Below are 12,023 nucleotides of genomic sequence, written 5' to 3' on the forward strand. Positions count from 1 at the left end.
TCATCTGTTTTATGGTCTTTAATACATAATAATGTAGTAACAATTCATATAGCTGCGTTCCTTTGGCCATTACTTTCTTGCTACATGCGTGATCCTCTTGTCCCCACCTTTCTCTCATTCCCAACCTGTACCTCACTTCTTTAGAATTCTGCTTTATCCTTAAAACTTTTCTAAATCCTGTGGCAGGATACAGGTAATAACTCTATCCCACATACAGCATTATAGCTCTTGGCATATCTCAAGTAGCATATCACCACAAAGTAAAAACTGAAAGACTGTCTTTCCTATTTAACTTTGAGTATTTCCATTTATCTGTCTTTTTCTGACAATGTCTGGATATTTAGTAATTCTTACGTGCGGATGAAATCTGTTTAGAAGATCTGTTCAGAGGGGCAGAACGTAGTCCTCCCTGGATGTTTTCTGTAATACAGCAACCAGATGTATTCATATCTGGATTTTTTTTCATAACAGTGTTGCTTATAAGAATGTGAGCTTTCGGAGAACCTGCGTGGCTCAGTCTGTTCAGTGTCTGACTCTTGATTTCAGCTCAGGTCATGATCTCGTGGGTTATGAGATCAAGCCCCTAGTGGAGCTCCGTGCTGAGCAGGGAGCTTGCTTAGGATTCTTTCTCTCCCTCTGTCTCTGCCCCTACCCCATGCTCTCTCTCTCAAAATAAATAAGTACACTTAAAAAAAAAAAAAAGGAATGTGAACTGTTAATTGATAATTCACAAGAAAGGCCCCAAAATATTTTTTATCCATTAGATTTTATTATTTTTTAATTTTTCATTTTATCGATTGGCTACAAAAAGATTTATTGTTTCCACTTGGCCCACAACCTGCCAGAGCGCTTCAGGTTAGTTAAAAAGCTGCTGAATAGCTCCCAGGACAAGCTCAGGTCCAAGCCCTCGCACCTCGGGGATGTCAGAGGGGCCCCTCTAAGGTTGCTGGGCTTCAAAGGCTCCAAGTCGTGCTTGAAGGTTGGCCTTTAAAGGAGCCGCTCGCCCAGCCCAGGCTGGGGGCCAGCCAGCTTGCAGAGGTTAGTCAGGGGATTGTCCATCTTCTTGATGAGTTTCACCTGTTCCTCTAGGACATGGTTCGACAGGAAGTCATAGAGATGGGGGTCTGCGGGGGCAGAACCCAAGGCATGCAGAACCAAAAGAGCCTGGTTTGGGTTATTCTCCAGAACCAGGGAAGTTTCCATGGTGTCCAGGGTGTTACACCACTCATCTTGGGATGGCTTCTCCACGTCCTGGAAGAGGGTGTGGAGGCTATACTGGACTAGCATCTTCCAGAGACTTCCAGTGTGCTTGTGCTTCTCCTCAGGGCCAAGAGAAGGGGCCCACACACTCCAGAGCTGCCTTGTGGTGGTAGAAATAGAAGCCTGAGACAGGTAGGGGTAAGAGGTGTGCAGGTGCTTGTTAACCAGAGGGTTGACGGCACCCTTCCCCTTGGTGGAACAATTCTGGCAAATCTGAAAGCTTGGGGTTGATGGTAATAAGGAGCTAAGCTCAAGATAGGATGTTGGATGTCCTGGAGATAGAGCGTAGCCAAGAAGATGGCTCTGAAGGTAGCAACTGGGAGAAAAGTTGGAGGGTGGTCCAGGCTGGTAGAAGGGGCGTTTCTGGGTCTGTTCCATCCACATGCTGTTGAAGCAAGAGACAGATCCACGGGACCGCAGAATGCACTGCTTTTATCCATCCCATTTTAAAAGTGATACTATCTGTTGAGAAAGAATAAATATTTCAATGTTTTATTCAGTTTACATTTTTAAAAATAATTTTTGATTTCTCTTAAACCTGATGCAACATTTTGTTAGTTGACTTAAAAACAACAAGTTGTTGGTTTCATTTTTGTAACTGAGTCAATGCACTTAACACACTAAGAAAAAAAAGTAGAATTTAATTAATTACCATTAGTAGCCTATTTCTGAATTTCAGTTGGCTGACAGCTTTTTAATGAACGGATTCATGTTTTGCCATTTTTCAGAGGTACAGGCAAAACTAACAATCACACACAGTGCCGAGTCCTAAGAATTCACCAGGGACTCCTATTTTTAAAGAATGTTACCTACATCTTTATCTGGGACATCACTAAATGTTGCCTAGCTAGCTGAGTAGCTTGTCAAATATAATAAATAATACTCGACTTATTTTTATTAAAAAATCACAGTTCATTTTTCAAAAATGAAAAACCATCTTGATATTAATTCATTGCTAAGCATAGGACAGAGTGATTTCAAATTAGCATAAAGGCACTTTGTTCAATATGTGTCCAACCTGAAAAAACTGGGCAAGTTCACGTTTGGTGTGAGGAGAGGCACAGTTGAAAGAGGCAAGTTCTTTTTTAACATGTAATATTTAAAATCAGCCAATATTTTGATACATTGAAACATTTCTGAAATGCAAGTCAGAAAATATGACAAAATTTTTCCTGAAAAAATATAAATTGTATTTCAAATTTGATACTTTAAATAATCCCATGGTCCTTTTTATCCTGTGGCCCGAACAACTCATTTCACTCCTAATTAAGTTCAACAAAGTACTGACTTCTCTAGGGAGAAAACAGGTGTGTTGGGAACAACTTTGAAAATTTAATTTTTATGGAAGAAGTATACTTTTCGTCCTTTGTATGTTTCCTTTCACTAGAGATATTTTTGTTACAGGTGTAGAAAAGCTAATGGGGGCCAGGCAGCCTGACAGAGAGTACTCAACTGATTTTTCTTGCTGATTACCGTGACGTATTTGTTTATATGTTCTATTAAATAATACAGAAAGGACTTAAAATTTTGTTTTAAAAGAAAATACTGCATTGCTTCCAACATTTATTTATGTGGTAAAAATGTGGGAAGAAAGATGAAAATCTACTGCGTAACGAACATCCAAGACCTTTGGGCTGGGTGAGATTCACCAACCACTCACCACGTTGGCCTCCATTTTACTGTGTGCCATCATGGAAGTTACCTTTTGGAAAGAAAAAAACTTCTGTGTATATTGAAACTGCCAGAGTTAATTTTTAAAATTGTACAAATGAAATAATTCAATGAAATTAATTCCATAAATGCCAAAAACTCTTCTAGGTGGGAGAAGATGGGGAAAAGATGGAGGAAATCTTTAACTTCGCAGGCACTATTTCAGAACTTTTTTTTTTCCAGTGAAAAACGTGTATGTGCCTTTTTCCAGGCTGAAAAGTTTTATTTTTTCATTTTGTGGGGCTGATATAAGCAATAAAAAACAAACAAACAAAAACTACGTATGACTGAAGAAAAAAAGAGAAGTGCTACAGAGCTACATTTTAGTAGTTAGGCTGGTCTCAGGAGTTACAGAAAGGAATCTTGAAGAAGTATGTTTTAAAAATGAGACCCAAATAACACATCCAGATTTATACTGTGCCAATTAAGCTGAGCTCTAACTACCTTTCCAAACATCCCCTTCCCAGCATTGTTCTGGATTGTGGATGACAACAAGATGAATTTGCATGTGATTTGGCAGCCAGACCTGAGAGAACCGGTAGTGTTTTATGTTTTGGAGGTTGGTCTGGGGTGCTGAGCGCGTGGCAGTGTTGGCTTCCTTTGTTGGCAAGCGACAACATGCAGACCTACAGCTCCTTTCTCTCCTGCTGGATTTTCTCCCGTAAGTTCTCTGAATCCTGAGCCAGGCATGTGAGCAGATCTGTGCTCAGGGGAGTCAGCTTTTCCTGCAGGGCAATCCTAGCATATTGAAGCAGATAGCAGAGGCACTAGAATCAGGTGCAAATTCTCACCCTGGTGGTTCTGATTTCTCATTTTTTCCCCTCCATATTCAGCTTTTCTGTCTGACCTCTAGCTCAAGGGAGTCATACTTCTTCAGGCTTATCCTCAAGCTCAGAGACAACAGTTTTGCGTGGACTTCTCCACCACCTCTACTCCTGCTTAGCATTGAATTCCTATACTAAGTTCTTTATTCAATATTATTGGTCATGGTCCTTATCTCTAATGCGGCTCATCTGATTGAACCTTCAGTGTCACACACAGAGTTGTGTAAAACAATGCATTGTCCAGTGTCTGGAGGTGAGGGAGACTAGGAGATGGTAGTGGCAGAAGTTGAGACAGAAGAGATCAATACGATGCAGGTCATTGAACACCTTATATGGATTTGTATACATTTTATAGAATGAGTCTCTTAGCAGGTAAGATGATCTCTTAACTGCTCCCTTCCACCTCCTGTACCTCACCTTAAAGATGGCGAATTTATGACCAATAGACTCTAAGCAGACAGGTGTGTGCAGTTTTTAGCAAGTATGCTTAGAATGAGGAAGATACCATTTTACGTTTTAGTGTTTCCTTTTCCCTGTGGGCTAGTATGTAGAAAAGATGGCTGGAGTTTGAGCAGTTGTCTTCAACCCTAAAATGAAAGCTATATGCTCAGACTGGTGGAATAGCAGGATGGAAGGAGTCTGAGTTCCAGTCTTTTTGTGAAGTTCTTTTCTGTCCTGGAGTTCTTACATCCGAATGTTACACAATAAAGAAACACACATCAATTTTATTTTATGCACTGTTGTTTTGAGTTTGAGATCTTTAACTTAATCGTATACGGTAAATAGGGAGTAAGTAAAAATTAGGTAAGTAGGTAAGTAAAAATTATATATTTAAAGTATATAGCATGATGTTTTGATATAGGTATAGAGTGAGATGATATGTATCTAATTCATGCTCTATCAAGCTAATTAACGTATCTATCTCCTCTCACAGTTAACTTTTTTCTTTTCTCTTTTTTTTGTGAGAGCATCTAAAATCTACTCTTGGTAAATTTCTTTATTCAATACAGTAGTATTAACAATAGTCATCATGCTGTACATTAGCTCTCTAGAACTTCTTCATCCTACTAAACGGCTTTTTTGCATCCTTTGACCAACATCTCTTATTTATTTCTCCCACCTCCCTGCCGCTGGTAATTACCCCTCTACTCTCAACTTCTGCGAATCAATTTTTTCTTTACATTTCATATAAAAGGGATATCACACAGTATTTTTCTTTTTGTGTCGGTCTTATTTCACTTAGCATAATATCCTCCGGTTTCATCCATATTATTACATATGGCAGGATCTCCTTTTCTAAGGCTGAATAATATTGGACTGTATGTATATACCACAGTTTCTTTGTCCATTTGTCCATCAACAGCATGTAGGTCGCTTGTGAATCTTGGCTATTGTGAATAGTGCTGTAGTGAACGTGAAAGTGCAGCTATCTCTCTGAGGTACTAATTTCATTTCTTTTGGATATGTACCCAGAAGAGGGATGGCTGGATCATAGTAGTTCTAATAGGGTTTTTTTTCTTAAGTAGAAGGAGAAAATGACGATTTCCATTACAACCCTGAAAAGAAGAAAGGAATTCAGAGTGAGTTAGTTTGTAGGTAAGACCAAGGATTTGGGAGCATACGTGCCTGTTTTCCCAGTGACGTAGAAAAGTATGGTTAGTGACAAATTTTGTCTGAGAAGCAACATGGTGGAAGTGAAATTGTATAAATTTGTTTCAGACAGACTTGGGTTTAAATCCTCCTCTGGTACAGAATAGGAAATGCTAAAATGGATTGAAGATAATGCCTGAACTATGACTGACTTAAGTTTGTAATAAGCATTGATTTGATTCTTACAATGCCTGGTACATAGTAAACTCTCAATAAATATCAGCATCGCTAATATACGGCCGATAGATTTTTGTTAACAAATTATTGATAACATGATATTAAACAATCCCTCTGAGAATTAAGATGGAGAAATTCAGAATGCTGAACCATTTCCCTCTTAAAATCTCCTGTCTATATTTCACAAGCATTTTTTTTTTTTTTACTTTTTTTTTCTTTATGTCTGTTGAGTCAATCTGAGTTCAGGTAACAGAAAGTACTCTAGGCATTCCAAGCAGAAAAGTATTAAGAATATTAAGTGATTTCAAAATCATTGGTTGCCTACAGAAATAAAAGTCAGGAAGTCACCACTCCGTTTCTGATTTCAGGAACATACACTACTATGGCTGCAACCCTGAGGTCAGGAACCAGATGCTTTCTTGACCACTTGATATCTTAGCTTCCCCATCCCCATGAATCTGGTAAGATGGAGAAAATGATGGAATCAAGCTGCTCCCTCAGCCCACTTGTCCAACTGCACCGTTCGAGGATAGTCCCCACTTCTGTGACACCTTCCAAATGTGTTAAGATTAATCTCACTGAAAGAACCTAAACTGTATTGAGAAGCCTAGCCAAAGGGAGTTTAAGAAAAACAGCTTTAGGTTTCCCATCACACTTAGGGTTAGGGGGAATAGAAGAGTATAGAAATGGGTGCCAAATGGAAATGGACAGTATCTAGCATGTGAAACATCCCTATGTAGCCATTAGAATGGATAAATTAAGAAGATGAACAGTACAAGTTTTAGAGAGGATGTGGAGCAAGTGGAATTTTCATACATTGTTGGTGGAATGTTAAATGGTACAATTTGGAAAACAGTTTGGCAGTATTGTATAAGGCTAGTGACATACTTACCATGCAACCTAATCGTTCCAGTCCCATGTACTTACTCAAGAGAAATAAAATGTGTTTCCATACAAAGACTTGCAAACTGCTCATAGCAGATTTATCATAGTGACTCCAAACTGGAAAACAGCCTGAGTATTTCTTAATAGCAGAATGCATAAGCATATTGTAGAATACTCATACACCGGAATACTAATCAGTAAATATGAGGGATGCATTCCTATAATAAGCAATGACATGACCAGATCTCAGAAATCATTAATGAAAATAATCACGAATGAAATAAGCCCAAAACAGAATTATATACTGCATGATTTCATTTACATGAAATTTTATTTTTATTTTGTTTGTTGTTTCTTTTAAATATGAAATTTATTGTCAAATTGGTTTCCATACAACACCCAGTGCTCATCCCAACAGGTGCCCTCCTCAATGCCCATCACCCACCCTCCCTTCCCTCCCACCCCCCATCAACCCTCAGTTTATTCTCAGTTTTTAAGAGTCTCTTATGGTTTGGCTCCCTCCCTCTCTAACTTTTTTTTTCCTTCCCCTCCCCCGTGGTCTTCTGTTAAGTTTCTCAGGATCCACATAAGAGTGAACACATATGGTATCTGTCTTTCTCTGTATGATGTATTTCACTTAGCATAATACTCTCCAGTTCCATCCACGTTACTACAAAAGGCCATATTTCGTTCTTTCTTGTTGCCAAGTAGTATTCCATTGTGTATATAAACCACAATTTCTTTATCCATTATGAAATTTTAGGAAATATCAGTCCAATCCATAGTTTAGGCAACATATCAGTGATTGCCTGTATCTGAGGGTATGGAGGAGATTGATTGGAAATGGACACAATAGAACTTTTTTGGGTAATGGAAATGTTCTATACGATGATTATCATAGTGGCTATAGATGTGTATACATGTACAGTGCTCATCAAACTCTATATTTAAAATGATTTTATTTTATTTTATTTTATGTAATGCATATCTCAATAAAGTTAAGTCAGAATCTGTAAAGGGTCTGAGGTTTTACCTAACTCTATCTGAACTATCTTAATCAGTTTGGGCTGCTATAACAAATTAACATAGACTGTATCGATTAAACAACAGAAATTTATTTTTCACAGTTTTGGAGGCTAGGAAACCCAACATCAAGGTGCCAACTTTCTGGTGTCTGGTGAGGGCTCTCTTCAAGTTTTAAAGATACTGTCTTCTGATTGTGTCTTCACATGGTGGGGATCAGAGAGAGAGAGAGAGAAAGCTCTCATGTTTCTTCTTACAAGAACATGAATCCTATTCATGGGGGCTCCACCTTCATGATCTAATTATCTCCCAAAGGTCCTACTTCCTAATATTCATAAAAAATATAAATCTTTTGATGGGGGAGGGGACATATTCAGTTCATAACAATATATATAAAATCACAAGACACCTGGGTCAGAGACAAAGATAGTTCATTAGTAATAGCAAAAGCATCAGCTAGAGGGATGCCTGGGTGGTGCAGTTGGTTAAGCATCTGACTCCTAATTTCCATTCAGGTCATGATCTCATGGTTGGTGAGTTGGAGCCCTGAGAGTCCCGGGCTTTGCGCTGCCCATGCGGAGCCTGCTTGGGATTCTCTCTCTCCCTCTCTCTTTGTCCCTCCCCTGCTCACATGCACGCACTGTCTCTCTCTCAAAAAACAAAAAAAAAAAAAAAACAAAAAAAAAAACCAAAACAAAAAAACAAAAAAACAGAGAAACAGAGAAACAAACAAATGTAAAAAATAAAACATCTGCTAGAGTAACTTCATAGCACCAGTTCCCTGAGTTCCAGTCCCCACAGGGTGATGTGCTGGAAGTCAAATGGTATCTATACATGCAGAATAAATAATGGGATTAATCCTAGAATTAGAAAACTCTGATATGTACCCAACTGCTGGTGAACTGAATCTAGTTTTGGAGATAGAGACCTGATCTTTTCTCTTGAATATAGGAGATCTTCTCCAGAGAGAAGTCTTTATCTTCACCACTCTGGAACATCTCAAGAGACAGAGATATCTCTAAACTTTATGATCATGCAATGCCACCTTACATAAAAAATTCTTAAATTGACTGTAAATGCCTTTGCTTAGAAGATCTAGATCATGCGGAAATGTTCTATATGTATCTATATTCACAGACAATTATTTCCCAACATAAAGTTTAAAAATTTAGAGCACTTGTTGGGATGAGCACTGGGTATCATATGTAAGTGATGAATCACTAAAGTCTACTCTTGAAACCAATATGCCACTATATGCTAACTAACTTGGAAATAAATAAATAAATGGGAAACACAATTGGCTGTAATAATTGACCTGAAACATGTTCTGTTAGTTCAATAAAATATTTGAAAGAATATGTATGATTTTAAATATTACCAAGTTGACTTCAAGCCAATTGTTTGTGTTTCATATTCAGGAAATTCACATTACTTAATTATTTCAAAATGCAGTTTAGATCATTAGAACTTTGGAAATTCTTTGGATCAGTCATTAATTTTATAAATAAATTCTTTTTCAACTTATAATTTTTTATAGAATTAAAAATGCCATCATACATTTAATACAGGATAATTTCTCTCTTTTTTGCATGTATTGCCTCTTGTGGATAAAGGCTATAAATTGTAAAGGAACATTATTAAACACGTGAAAATATTGCAAATATTGTTTGCCATACAAAAATTTTTGCATAACTAAAATCACGCACTTTGTATTTATTCAACACCTCTTATTTAATGGAATGCATAGCTTGTATCTAGGTTGATACCTGGTTCTCAGGGCATTGTCCCTAGAGCTGAACTGGATAGTCAGGTTGCTGGGGACTCTTTAATTTGCAGGAGTAGTTCTCCTGGCAGCTTGAAGCAGCGTAGCTTGGATTAAAAAAAAAAAAAAAAAAAGGCTGGAGAATCTGGATTCTTTTTAGGTGAGCCAAGGTTCAGAGTTGAGAAGTAAAATCACAAATGTCAAATTTATGGATAAAGAAAGGATGAAAACTTGCAAGTAATTTAATAAGTTAGTGACTGGTGTATGTGGGAGTTAGGGGAAATAAGGTTTGATTATTGGTTAGGGCAAAATGAGAGTAAGGGTGTTTAGCACAAGAGTTATTTGGGATAAGATTGTATGCCTGATGCTCTACCCTACGGATGCAGCTGTCCTGGCTTATATGGCAGGTGAACAGCTTTGTGGAGTCCCAAAGAATGGACTAGAAGCCTAGAGCACAGTGTCAATGGGGGAATCAAGATAGGAGGGCTGTGTGATCGCTCTGTCTCTCCTTTGGGCTTCTGAGGCTGAATTAAGCTTGGGGATAATAACAAACTGGAACCTAAAACATCAGTATGGGTAGATTGGGAATGTATAAGAAGAAATCAAGATCCTAAGGACTGTTGGAATACTAGTTGGCACCTTTCTACTTACAAAAAGAAACCAGCAGACTCTGAGAGGAGATGGTAATGGAATCATGGATAAAACATAACTTGAACGATATCATAGTTATTTATTTGAACTTTTTTCTGACCACAATGGTTGAAAGTTCTGTATAATAATAATAATGATATGAGCATACTATTTTCCTGGCATTTACCATATCTCTGATAATTTTCAAACCATTTTACAGCTATCAACTCACCTGATTATTATAAAACCTTGTCATATATGTACTGTTTTCTAAATGACTCACTGTACAAATGACTAAACTATGACATGAAGAGGTTAAGTAACATGCTCATAGCCACAGAGCTAATAACTAAAAGAATCATTATATATTCCCAATGTGTAAACTCATTGAAGGAACTACCTGCTCGTAGACATCTTTAACTGTTAAAAAAAAATCTCAGCCCAGTTTATATTCACAATGTATAAGGTTTGTCTTTTAAATGAGATTCCCATTTAGAGAAATACAGGATTGTCAATGCTTCATTCTCTTCCGATTCTGGTAGTCTTGCTTCCCAAATGGTTTCTGATTAGTTTATAACTAGATGTGACTATCAAGGCATTAGACTCAGCCTCTAATTGACTTATAGTTCTAAGACTCAGAAAGAACTGAAAGAGTGCTAGATTTCTTTCGTAGCCAGGAGCTACTAAAAATTATATACTATTGGGATTGTTTTTGTTTTTGTTTTTTGATGCAGTATTAAGCTAGGCACCTAAGAACATGGGCTTCAGAACCAGGCTCTTTAGTTCAAATTGTGGCTCTACCACTTAGAGTTATTTAACTTCTCTATGCCACAATTTTCTCCCTGGTGCTGCAATATATCTACTTTAGGGGTTTTTGTGTGGATTAAATGAGTTGATATAAATATTGCATTTAGAACAGTACTAGATACATAGTAAGCATGTAATAAATACTCAATATTGTCATTATTTTTATCTTCATATTCTGTGAATGGGTTCTCCCCTACTGGGACCAATAAAACTTACATTTCAAACCTTCTCTATAAATGTTATGAATATAAGAATATAATAAGGATTTTGAGAATACCTTGTAGTTTTTTTATTATTCACAGGATAGGATTCAATAAGCTTCTCATCTGGCTAGTTTGTTCTGACTTTGAGACTTCCTGACTCTTGGAATGCACCCAGAAAAACAATGGGTAATATCTATTAGTTGGAAGCACCCAGACTAAATGTGAGCTGAACAGTTCTGTGTGAGCCTTTACATGGCCTAGTTTTATAATTTCTGTAAAGTATGACACTGTTGCCAGTGATTCATTTAAAAGACCTGGGGCGCCTGAGTAGCTCAGTCAGTTAAGTGTCTGATTCTTGATTTCAGCTCAGGTCATAATCTCATGGTTGTGAGATTGAGACCTGTATTGGGCTCTGTGCTGACCATGGAGCCTGCTTGGGATTCTCTCTGTCCCTCTCTCCCTTCCCCTTCCCTGCTTGCATGCACTGTCTCTCTTGAAATAAATAAATATTAAAAAAAAAAACATAAGACCTTGTCTGTTAGTAAACTTAGGTATATTACTGATTGTCTCTTCATTAGCTGGCCAGTGGTTAATTGAACAAATCCTTTACTGGATGAGACAACCTTGGACAAAGCTGTAGTCAGGTGATAGTAAGATAGGCATTCATGAGAGCATCTATTGTGTAAATAGGCAATGGGAAGGGTCATAGGACAGACTGCACTCTCATCTGAAGTCAGGGGAAGGATGCAGGATCAGTCCAAGAGCAGGGGTTCACATGCTTTTGGCAACTATTGGACCCCACACAAAAGACCTTTTTCTGAAGATTTCAGTAGCCAGGTACTTATGTTCCCTCTCAAGAAAGATATGTAGATTTATCCAGATATACCAGAATTGTTTAGCAGGTGTTGCTAAGAGTATGCATATAGCTTCTTGGAAAAGCCTAGTGGTAAAGAATCAAGGTTAGAAGCACTCATTCTGCAGACAGAGTACCTATTCCTCCCAGGACAGAGAGAATAGCCTAAGTTGACCAAATGACCACGATGACAGAAATACTATACTGAGTGGGGCCTCTGGCTTCATGTACATGATTAG

At 37.8% G+C, this 12,023-nt stretch overlaps 1 pseudogene; it reads right to left on the minus strand.

The window, feature by feature from the left end:
- Positions 1–987: 987 nt before the first annotated feature.
- On the minus strand, positions 988–1,644 carry LOC123586631 (annotated as a pseudogene).
- Between the last annotated feature and the right edge of the window lie 10,379 nt (positions 1,645–12,023).

Source organism: Leopardus geoffroyi, chromosome C3 (assembly GCF_018350155.1).
Source record: "Leopardus geoffroyi isolate Oge1 chromosome C3, O.geoffroyi_Oge1_pat1.0, whole genome shotgun sequence".
Lineage (NCBI taxonomy): Eukaryota > Metazoa > Chordata > Mammalia > Carnivora > Felidae > Leopardus > Leopardus geoffroyi.